The sequence below is a fragment of the Hemiscyllium ocellatum genome, chromosome X (assembly GCF_020745735.1).
Source record: "Hemiscyllium ocellatum isolate sHemOce1 chromosome X, sHemOce1.pat.X.cur, whole genome shotgun sequence".
NCBI classification, from domain to species: domain Eukaryota; kingdom Metazoa; phylum Chordata; class Chondrichthyes; order Orectolobiformes; family Hemiscylliidae; genus Hemiscyllium; species Hemiscyllium ocellatum.
Window position 1 is genome coordinate 5,784,544 of NC_083453.1, and position 11,116 is coordinate 5,795,659.

Genomic DNA, 11,116 nt, shown 5'->3' on the forward strand with positions numbered 1-11,116 from the left:
ACTCACACTCTCTCTTTGTGTCTCTCCTTTAATTTCCTGCTTCTCTCCCGAACGTCCGATATTCAGGCAGGTTCTCACTTGCACTGTCCACTTGAGATCAGTCACAAGGGTCCATCTCCCCGGAATGGTCTTAATGCTTCACCTTCGGCAATGCAAGCAGTCTGTCAGTGCTGCCTCACATGGAGTTCAGAGCTCGAGTTTCTGCACTAAAAGCCCCAATCTTCTGCCTCAGAGGCACAGAGAAAAGCCCTTTCCTGATGAAGGACTTCTGCCCGAAATGTCAACTCTCCTGCTCCTCGGATGCTGCCTGACCGGCTGTGCTTTTCCAGCACCACACTTTTGGACTCTGATGCGCAGTCCTCCCTTTCTCCCACAAAGAATAGCCCACTAACAATGCAGGTGGAACTGATGCCGTGACCCATCTGTTGAGTTTTGTCAAATGACAATGACAAAGGGCATGGTTTGTTTCATTTCTCATCGCTCGCCCCAGGTTACTGTCTGGAGCAGGTGCGCCACACCACAGACCTGGGCGGACGATCCCAAACTGGTAACTCTTTACAGGCCCAGGATTATTTGGTACATGTCATCCCGTTGCTGCCTTTTGCAGTCAGAAAGGTCATGGACGCACATTGGGACTGCGTCTGTTCTCAGGGCAGTGCCTTGACCAATCAGCGTGGCTCAAAACGCAAGTAAATCTTGGCGGTGAACTGTCAGTTGTCATTCACTGGTTCATTCACCAGGGTCCACTTGCCCATCAACCTCCCATATAATATAAATGTTGATTTGCCTTTCTCTGGGTATTCCTTGCAAAGTGTCTGAGCAACTGCAAGATATGAAGTTTTGACAAAATGCATCTTTCCTCAGCAATATTCAAAAGTGGAGTTAGATTAGATGACTTACAGTGTGGAAACAGGCCCTTCAGCCCAACATGACCCACTAAAGAGTTGCCCACCCAGACCCCAAGCACTCTGGGCAATTTAGCATGGCCATTTCACCCGATCTGCACATCTTGGGACTGTGGGAGGAAACCACAGAGACTGCACACAGGCAGACGCCCGAGGTGGGAACCAAACCTGGGTCCCTTGGCGCTGCGAGGGAGCAGTACTAACCTCTGAGCTAACCACGTTGCCCCAGAGGCCTAGTGCTGGGACTGCTCCAGATCCGTCCACGTTTCAAGACTCCATAAACCTTACAGCAGAGAGAGTGTTGCAGCACGAAACCACCTTTTCACCCCGCCCTGTTTCCTCAGCGGAACACCAGGCCACAATTCGTGAATGGGGATCGCATAAGACAGCCAGCACAAATTCGCAATTTCATGGACAGGACAACATGGGAGTCAGAGCTGCACAGTCACAACTCATGAAGCAAGGAGGGCTGGGGGAGGGGGGGGGGGAAGCGATCACAACAGAACGAGAGAGACCGCACATAGTTTGCACGTCATTCAGGAATAACAGCAAGGAGTTGACCATGTTTGGATCCTGACGAGAGACCCAGAGTGATTGGCACGAGGGTGTGGAGCGGGAACGACAGTGCAACAGCAACTGCCTTACAAAGGGATGCCGCGGATAAAGGCACATTCCTCACCCTCAGTCAGAATTAAGGAATCCAGAGCAAGGCGAGAATCCCAAATCATATCAATCAGTGGGATTTGGGCTTTGAGGAGACAGGGTGACCGTGAAAACGGAAACTGTGAAAATAAAATGCTAGAATTATGTAGCCTAAAGTAACAAAGAGACAATTGTGGGGATGGGGGGGAGGGGCGGGCAGCACAGTGGCTCAGTGGTTAGCACTGCTGCCTCATAGCACCACCGACCCGAGTTCGATTCCACCTACAGGTGATCGTCCCTGTGGAGTTTGCGCATTCTCAGTGTGGCTTTTCTCCGGGAGTTCTGGGTTCCTGCGGCACTCCAGAGATATGCAGGTTAGGGTGGATTGGCCATGCTAAATTGTCCCATAGTGTCCAGGGATGTGCAGGTTAGGGTGGATTGGCCATGCTAAATTGTCCCATAGTGTCCAGGGATGTGCAGGTTAGGGTGGATTGGCCATGCTAAATTGTCCCACAGTGCCCAGGGATGTGCAGGTTAGGGTGGATTGGCCATGCTAAATTGTCCCATAGTGCCCAGGGATGCGCAGGTTAGGGTGGATTGGCCATGCTAAATTGTCCCATAGTGCCCAGGGATGCGCAGGTTAGGGTGGATTGGCCGTGCTAAATTGTCCCATAGTGCCCAGGGATGTGCAGGTTAGGGTGGATTGGCCATGCTAAATTGTCCCATAGTGCCCAGGGATGTGCTGGTTAGAGTGGATTGGCCATGCTAAATTGTCCCATAGTGCCCAGGGATGCGCAGGTTAGGGTGGATTGGCCATGCTAAATTGTCCCATAGTGTCCAGGGATGTGCAGGTTAGGGGGGATTGGTCATGCTAAATTGTCCCATAGTGCCCAGGGATGCGCAGGTTAGGGTGGATTGGCCATGCTAAATTGTCCCATAGTGTCCAGGGATGTGCAGGTTAGGGTGGATTGGCCATGCTAAATTGTCCCATAGTGTCCAGGGGTGCGTAGGTTAGGGTGGATTGGCCATGCTAAATTGTCCCATAGTGTCCAAGGATGTGCAGGTTAGGGTGGATTGGCCATGCTAAATTGTCCCATAGTGCCCGGGGATGTGCAGGTTAGGGTGGATTGGCCATGCTAAATTGTCCCATAGTGCCCGGGGATGTGCAGGTTAGGGTGGATTGGCCATGCTAAATTGTCCCATAGTGCCCGGGGATGTGCAGGTTAGGGTGGATTGGCCATGCTAAATTGTCCCATAGTGCCCAGGGATGTGCAGGTTAGGGTGGATTGGCCATGCTAAATTGTCCCATAGTGCCCGGGGATGTGCAGGTTAGGGTGGATTGGCCATGCTAAATTGTCCCATAGTGTCCAGGGATGTGCAGGTTAGGGGGGATTGGTCATGCTAAATTGTCCCATAGTGCCCAGGGATGCGCAGGTTAGGGTGGATTGGCCATGCTAAATTGTCCCATAGTGTCCAGGGATGTGCAGGTTAGGGTGGATTGGCCATGCTAAATTGTCCCATAGTGTCCAGGGGTGCGTAGGTTAGGGTGGATTGGCCATGCTAAATTGTCCCATAGTGTCCAAGGATGTGCAGGTTAGGGTGGATTGGCCATGCTAAATTGTCCCATAGTGCCCGGGGATGTGCAGGTTAGGGTGGATTGGCCATGCTAAATTGTCCCATAGTGCCCGGGGATGTGCAGGTTAGGGTGGATTGGCCATGCTAAATTGTCCCATAGTGCCCGGGGATGTGCAGGTTAGGGTGGATTGGCCATGCTAAATTGTCCCATAGTGCCCGGGGATGTGCAGGTTAGGGTGGATTGGCCATGCTAAATTGTCCCATAGTGCCCGGGGATGTGCAGGTTAGGGTGGATTGGCCGTGCTAAATTGTCCCATAGTGCCCAGGGATGTGCAGGTTAGGGTGGATTGGCCATGCTAAATTGTCCCATAGTGCCCAGGGATGTGCAGGTTAGGGTGGATTGGCCATAGGGAATGCAGGGTTACAGGGAGAGGGTAGGTTTGGGTGGGATGCTTTTTGGAGGGTCAATGGGCTGAATGGCCACAATTTAAGGATTCTATGTCGTGTCATGGGAAATGAATATGGTACTAATGCGGTGACTCTGACATCGGGTGAGTTTGGACTAATTTCAGGAGAGCAGTTCAAAGAGCTGAGAAACACTGTGCTGGAGAGCTGGATTCAGTCTGGTTCACATGGCTCTGAAAATAAACAGTGGCTGTGCATCCTTCCCTGAGGGTACCCAGGTACGCTGTAACAGTTGTCAAGAAAGTTTATCGGATCCTTCGGTTTATTCAGCCTCTCCCTGTAGCTCAAACCCTCCAAACCTGGCAATATCTTTGAAAGTCTTTTCTGAGCCCTTTTCAAGTTTCACAACACCCTTCCTTCAGGGGGGAAGCCAGAACGTATGGAACATAGAACAATACTGTATAGTAAAGGCCCTTCAGCCCTTGATGTTGTGCTGACCTTTTACATAGAAACATAGAAAAATACAGCGCAGTACAGGCCCTTCGGCCCTCGATGTTGCGTCGATCCAAGCCCACCTAACCTACACTAGCCCACTATCCTCCATATGCCTATCCAATGCCCGGTTAAATGCCCATAAAGAGAGAGAGTCCACCACTGCTACTGGCAGGGCATTCCATGAACTCACGACGCGCTGAGTAAAGAATCTACCCCTAATATCTGTCCTATACCTACCACCCCTTAATTTAAAGCTCTGCCCCCTCGTAATATCTGACTCCATCTCTATTTATCCCACTCTAACCTACTTACCCTTTATCTTCTACGTGCCTATCCAAGAGCAGTTTAATTGCACACAATATTCCAACAGTGGCCTGCCCAATGTCCTGTACAGCAGCAACATGACCTCCCAACTCCTGTACTCAATACTCTGACCAATAAAGGAAAGCATACCAAACGCCTCCTTCACTATCCTATCACTGAGACTCCACTTTCAAGGAGCTATGAACCTGCACTCCAAGGTCTCCTTGTTTTCCCAAGAGCTGTGATAGGGCTGTGCAATGGTGTCTCAAATAGATGCTTAATTCCTGTCCACAAAGTCAATTATTGTCAAGAGACAGAATGCAGCTGAAAATGTGTTGCTGGAAAAGCGCAGCAGCTCAGGCAGCATCCAAGGAGCAGGAATTTCCTGCTCCTTGGATGCTGCCTGACCTGCTGCGCTTTTCCAGCAACACATTCTCAGCTCTGACCTCCAGCATCTGCCAGTCCACACTTCCTCCTCCTAAGAGACAGAATGCAGGCGTCTTCCTGGTGAAAGGGAAGTGGGAGTTTGTCTCGCCATCGCTCCAGACTGCAGCATGTAGGTCCAGCAAGTGCAGCTGATTGTAGGGGAGAAGGAAGAAGGTCTGCCTGGCATGACCGAGCATGGGTGTTCGTTCCATACACACACACACACACACACACACACACACACACACACACACACACACACACACACACACACACACACACACACACACACAGCAACGATTGGTTCCCTCGTGTTCTGAAAAGGCCCACCCAATAACCTGCTTCCAAAAGACAGGCAGAGCACAGCACCGCCTCCAGGGATATAAAGGGACCAGCACTGTCCTGCTCCATGAGCAGACAGGCTTGTGAAGCTGGAGGAAGCTACCAGAGGGACTGTGCACCTTTGTAAGGTTGGCGGATGCTGTTTTTAATTAACCATCTATTTCAACTATAAAAGAAATCAGTCGTGCCCCAGAGTTGTGCTGTGTTCTGTGCTGTGAGCAGTTGTGTGTGGTTTATATTTTATATTTTAAATGATGTGAAGTCATTGACGTTCATTTTGCAAAATAAACTTGCGCTTAAGTTGTTCTTATTTAAAGCGACAGATGTTGGTCGCTCTCACTGCTGCCCATTCCAAACACCCCTCCTTGAAAGTCCATTCACTGTAGTTTTTTTAATTGTTCAAAAGCTGGTGATGCTCTGACTGGGAGAGATTCCGTTTCCAGTTGCATTCGGTAGCGCCGCCAATATTTAGTGTGGACCTGGAGCCCAGAGAATGCCGAAAGGTGGTGACAGAAGCTCAGAAACAAAGTGGCTGAACAGTTCAACAGGGAGATCCAGGCAGGAAACCACATGGGCGAGCAAAATTCCTGCATATTTGCTCTCAGCGATTTGTTGCTAGCTCGCTTATCAATGTGGTGAGCGCACAAGTCAGGAAATAATGCCCTTCTTTCAAAGGTGCTTTTAATCTGACAGCACAAGGGTATTTCTCATTATCCAAGAGCTCCTGCTCCCCCGCCAGTCTCAACTAGGCTAAGGTCAAAAGCAATGGGCAGCTAAGTGCTAAGCAGATTCCCAGCCCCCTCTGCAGTTCTTTCAGGGGTGTTTTTTTGTGTGTGCCAGGCTAGTCTTTCTGCAAACAAAATGATTTTGGCTTGTAGAGTGGTCACCATAGGGGCTGGTCTCTCATTCCAGAGAGAGAGATGGGTGACTGGTGGCGATTTAACTTGAGGGTGAGGCCAGGGGAGAGGTCAAGAGTCCTTAATGGGTACCCACGGCCAGTGTGGGTATTGAACCCAGATTCTGGGTCAGCGATGCTGGAAGAGCACAGCAGTTCAGGCAGCATCCAAGGAGCAGTGAAATCGACGTTTCGGGCAAAAGCCCTTCATCAGGAACTGCTGTGCTCTTCCAGCACCACTGATCCAGAGTCTGGTTTCCAGCATCTGCAGTCATTGTTTTTACCTACCTGGGTATTGAACCCACGCTGTTGGCATCACCCTCGCATGGCATACCCTGCTTCCACGCTGGCTGACTTGCACAATGCTGCAATTAACCCTTTCTCCCTCTTCAGTGACTCCCTGCTTAAAACTGTCAAACATCCTCACCTTCCTCTCTGATTGCTTCTGTTAATTGCAGACTGTCTGAGCGCCTGAATAAAACTTTTGTTTTCAAGAAAATCTAGCCCTCGTGAGAATCGATTAGCTGCTATGTGTTGTGATATTGAGGTGTTGGGCTCTTTAAGAGTTCGACACAATTGTCAGGGGAAAACATGACATATAAAATAAATACAAAGCAAAATGAAGGGTTCAGAAAAGATTTACAAGGATGTTGCCAGGGTTGGAGAGTTTGAGCTACAGGGAGACACTGAACAGGCTGGGGCTGTTTTCCCTGGAGTGTCGGAGGCTGAGGGATGACCTTATAGAGGTTTATAAAATCATGAGGGGCATGGATAAGGTAAATAGGCAAAGTCTTTTCCCTGGGGTGGGGGAGTCCAGAACTAGAGGGTATAGGTTTAGGGTGAGAGGGGAAAGATATAAAAGAGACCTAAGGGGCAACTTTTTCACACAGAGGGTGGTACGTGTATGGAATGAGCTGCCAGAGGATGTGGTGGAGGCTGGTACAATTACAACATTTAAAAGGTATTTGGATGGGTATATGAATAGGAAGGGTTTGGAGGGATAGGGGCCGGGTGCTGGCAGGTGGGACTAGATTGGATTCCCTACAGTGTGGAAACAGGCTATTCGACTGTGCAGAGAGTAACTCACCCAGACCCATTCCCCTCCACCCAACACGGTGGGCAATTTAGCACGGCCAATTCACACCTTTGGATTGTGGGAGAAAATCCGCGCAGACACGGGGAGAATGTGCAAACTCCACACAGACAGTTGCAGTCAAAGCCGGGTGCCTGGTGCTGTGAGGCAGCAGTGCCAACCACTGAGCCACCGTGCCACCCTAGGATACCTGGGTCAGCACGGATGAGTTGGACCGAAGGGTCTGTTTCTGTGCTGTTCGTCTCTATGACTTGCTTGTGTTATTCAGTTCGAATTAAAGATGTCGGCCACACTCGCTCTCTTGTGAATCATTCTCAAGCAGAGAATACCAGCTGACCCCTCCATTGCAGTCCAATTAATGCAAAGCCATGAATTGGCCGTGCGAAATTGCCCACCGTGTTAGGTGGAGGGGAATGGGTCTGGGTGGGCTACTCTCTGGACAGTCAAATAGCCTGTTTCCATACTGTAGGGAATCTCATCTAGTCCCACCTGCCAGCACCCGGCCCATCTCCCTCCAACCCCTTCCTATTCATATACCCATCCAGATGCCTCTTAAATGTTGTAATTGTACCAGCCTCCACCACTTCCTCTGGCAGCTCATTCCATACACGTACCACCCTCTGTGTGAATAAGTTGCCCCCTTAGGTCTCTTTTATATCTTTCCCCTCTCACCCTAAACCTATGCCCTCTCGTGCTGGCCTTATTGGGCTGAATGGCCTGTTTCCACACTGTAGGGAATCAAATCTCGTCCCATTTGCCGGCCCTTGGTCCGTATCCCTCTAACCCCTTGAGGAGGAGCATTGTGGGGTGGGGGCGTTAATGGTAATAGCAAAGTCAACCGACATCCTGAATGGGAAGCCCGAAAAGGGTCACTTTGCTCTTTCGCTGTCTCCCACCAGCCAGACCTGCTGAGTGTGACAAGGCAGGCCCTGACTATGCTTCGGGGCGAACCACTGACAGCACATGAGTCGCTGCTTTTCCAGTTGTCAAAATCAGGGTCAAAGTTCCACAAGCGCTTAATTCCTTGCAAGGTGCCTTTCGGATTTCATGAAATGCTGGCTGATTTCACTCCCCCAACCCCCCACCTCCCTTTTCTCTGGAATGTTGAACGTCCAGGCCAGACTGGTGTTTCAGTGTAACACTCACTTTGCAATCGATCCCTCACGCAGCTCCGTGCACGCTCCTGGATTGATTTGCAACCGCATTTCACGCTGCTCATCATTTTTTAGCTGGGAGCATTCTGTAAGGCGCTAATGAAATGCAAGCACCGTCGCTTTTCCCGGGTCAAAAGACTGACCAGGCAAAGCCATGACAAATGCAGTGCTTTTGTTTAAAGCATCAGCTTTTGAAGACAGCACCTTTTGGGCTGTTACGGTTGACTCCCTGCCCGCTCAGGGGAGCTGGTTATGACTGTCAAATATTCCAACCTTTTTAAAGGCGGCTGAAGTGAATGAGGCAGGAGGGAGACTGCAGGTAAAAATTAAAATTCATGATGTGGAGGTGCCAGTGTTGGACTGGGGTGGACAAAGTTAAAAGTCCTAGCTGGTACAATGCAACATTTAAGAGGCATTTGGATGGGTATATGAATAGGAAGGGTTTGGAAGGATATGGGCCGGGTGCTGGCAGGTGGGACTAGATTCGGTTGGGATATCTGGTCGGCATGGACGGGTTGGGCCGAAGGGTCTGTTTCCCTGCTGTACATCTCTGTGACTCTCTATGACCAGGTTATAGTCCAACAGGTTTATTTGGAAGCACTAACGCTGTTCCTTCATCAGGTGACAGTGGGGCAGGATCATAAGACGCAGAACTTACAGCAAAAAGATCGCAGTGTCATGCAAATAAAATGATATATTGAATAAATCTAGATTGCTGTTAAGTCTTTCATCTTTTAGAATGGGGTTGCAGGTTTCGGTTCATTAACGTGTCAATCCCAGAAGTTCTTTTAAGTCACATTTTCGCGATAACTTAAGGTTTTATTAAAAAAAAAGTGACATCTCAGCTCAGACAATGCATTAAAGGTGTGAGGTTGGAGTCTGCCTGTATCCCAACCATGAGTCAGACTGGTTTGGCTGGTCAATCATTCCGACTGTGTGACTTAACATTGGAGGGGGGGAGTTGGTTGGAATATCATGTGATGCACAGACCTTTGTTGAGTAAAAGCCTGGATCCAGGGGGCTTTTGTGATGCAGTGGTAGTGTCCCTATCTCTGAGATAAGAAGCCCAGGTTCAAATCCCAGTTGCTGCAGAGGTGTGTGCCAGAGCATTGTTAAACAGGTTGAGGAGGGATGTATACTAGAGGTCTCAGTACCTTTGGGCAGTGAGGGACTACTTAGAATTAAAGCTCAAACCATTCTGTCCCCACGACCCCATTCTGACCCTGATATTCCATTCTACCCACTCCTGTAACTCTTCCCTATCTATCTACCTGTATCATCCTCCATTTCCCTTCAGTGTCATGTCGTCATCGAGTCTTATAGCACGGAAACAGACCCTTCGGTCCAACCCGTCCATGCCGACCAGATATCCCAACCCAATCGAGTCCCACCTGCCAGCACCCGGCCCATATCCCTCCAAACCCTTCCTATTCATATACCCATCCAAAAGCCTTTTAATTGTACCAGCCTCCATCACTTCCTCTGGCAGCTCATTCCATACACGCACCACCCTCTGTGTGAAAACATTGCCTCTTAGGTCTCTTTTATATCTTTCCCCTCTCACCCTAAACCTATATCCTCTAGTTCTGGACTCCCCCACCCCAGGGAAAAGACTTTGTCTATTTACCTTATCCATGCCCCTCATAATGTTGTAAACCTCTATAAGGTCACCCCTCAGCCTCCGACGCTCCAGGGAAAACAGCCCCAGCCTGTTCAGCCTCTCCTTATAACTCCCAGTCTCAGTAACATCCTTATCAATCATTCGACAGCCTTTCCAGCTGAATACCATCCTTCCAATAGCAGGGCTTCCCCTTAAAGACCTGACAATGTATCTCAGACTAAAGTGGAATGATATGTTAGTTGGTAAAAGTTAAATGATCATTTAAGGAGAGGCTGGACAGGCTGGGGCTGTTTTCCCTGGAGCGTCTTGAATGAACTGGGGGATAAAACAAAAACATGAAGAGGCCTGATCCACCCAAACCATTAACTAGTCTTTTATTCCTTTTCAGTTCCCCACCGACCTGCTGTGCACTTCCAATCCTCGCATTACTTTCAGCCTCTCTGCATTGTGTTTCTAATCCTATTATTTCGGTTCAACCCTCAGCTGAGGAACGAGTGGAGAGACTGGAGAAAACCGCAGTTCTGAGGAAGGATCACTGGCCTCGAAGCATCAACTCTTGCTGTTCCCTCCACAGCGGCGGCCAGACCTGCTGAGGTTCCCCCCCACCCCCGACGTTCCCTGCATTTTTCCAGCATCCACAGGATTCCGCTCTTCAGAGCGGATGGATGGTTCGGCTCATTCCCTTACCCTGCTTCCTGAGGGAGCCGCTGGGTTCCCCAACACAGTGCACTGAGCCTTCCAGACCGGAAAACAGGGAATACTGGAGTCCAAAGATGTGCGGGTCAGGTGAATTGGCCATGCTAAATTGCCCGTGGTAAGGGGTATATGTATGGGTGGGTTGCGCTTCGGCGGGTCGGTGTGGACTTGTTGGGCCGAAGGGCCTGTTTCCGCACTGTAAGTAATCTAAAACTCGGGCTTCTCTGGAGACAGACGCAGAGTTCTGCTCGGGAATCTTGTGACCCCCCCAGTTGGTTCACTAATGACTGGTTTCCCTTTGGGACCACCCAAACAGCACCCCCCTGCTCCCCCCCTTCCCGCCACAGCTTTGTAGCTTAAAGGCCGAATGGTGACCCAGGATAACAAAGAGCAGACTGGCCAGCAGTGGGGACATGAAGGCCCTCATTGCTCACTACTAACACACTGTGTGTCCAACTGATGCCTTTACATAGCCACTGGGGATGTCATTTTTAGCTCAGTAGCAGAACCCTCTCCTTCGAGAGTGTTAAGGGATGGTCTAGTGAGGGTTTTCAATATGACGTA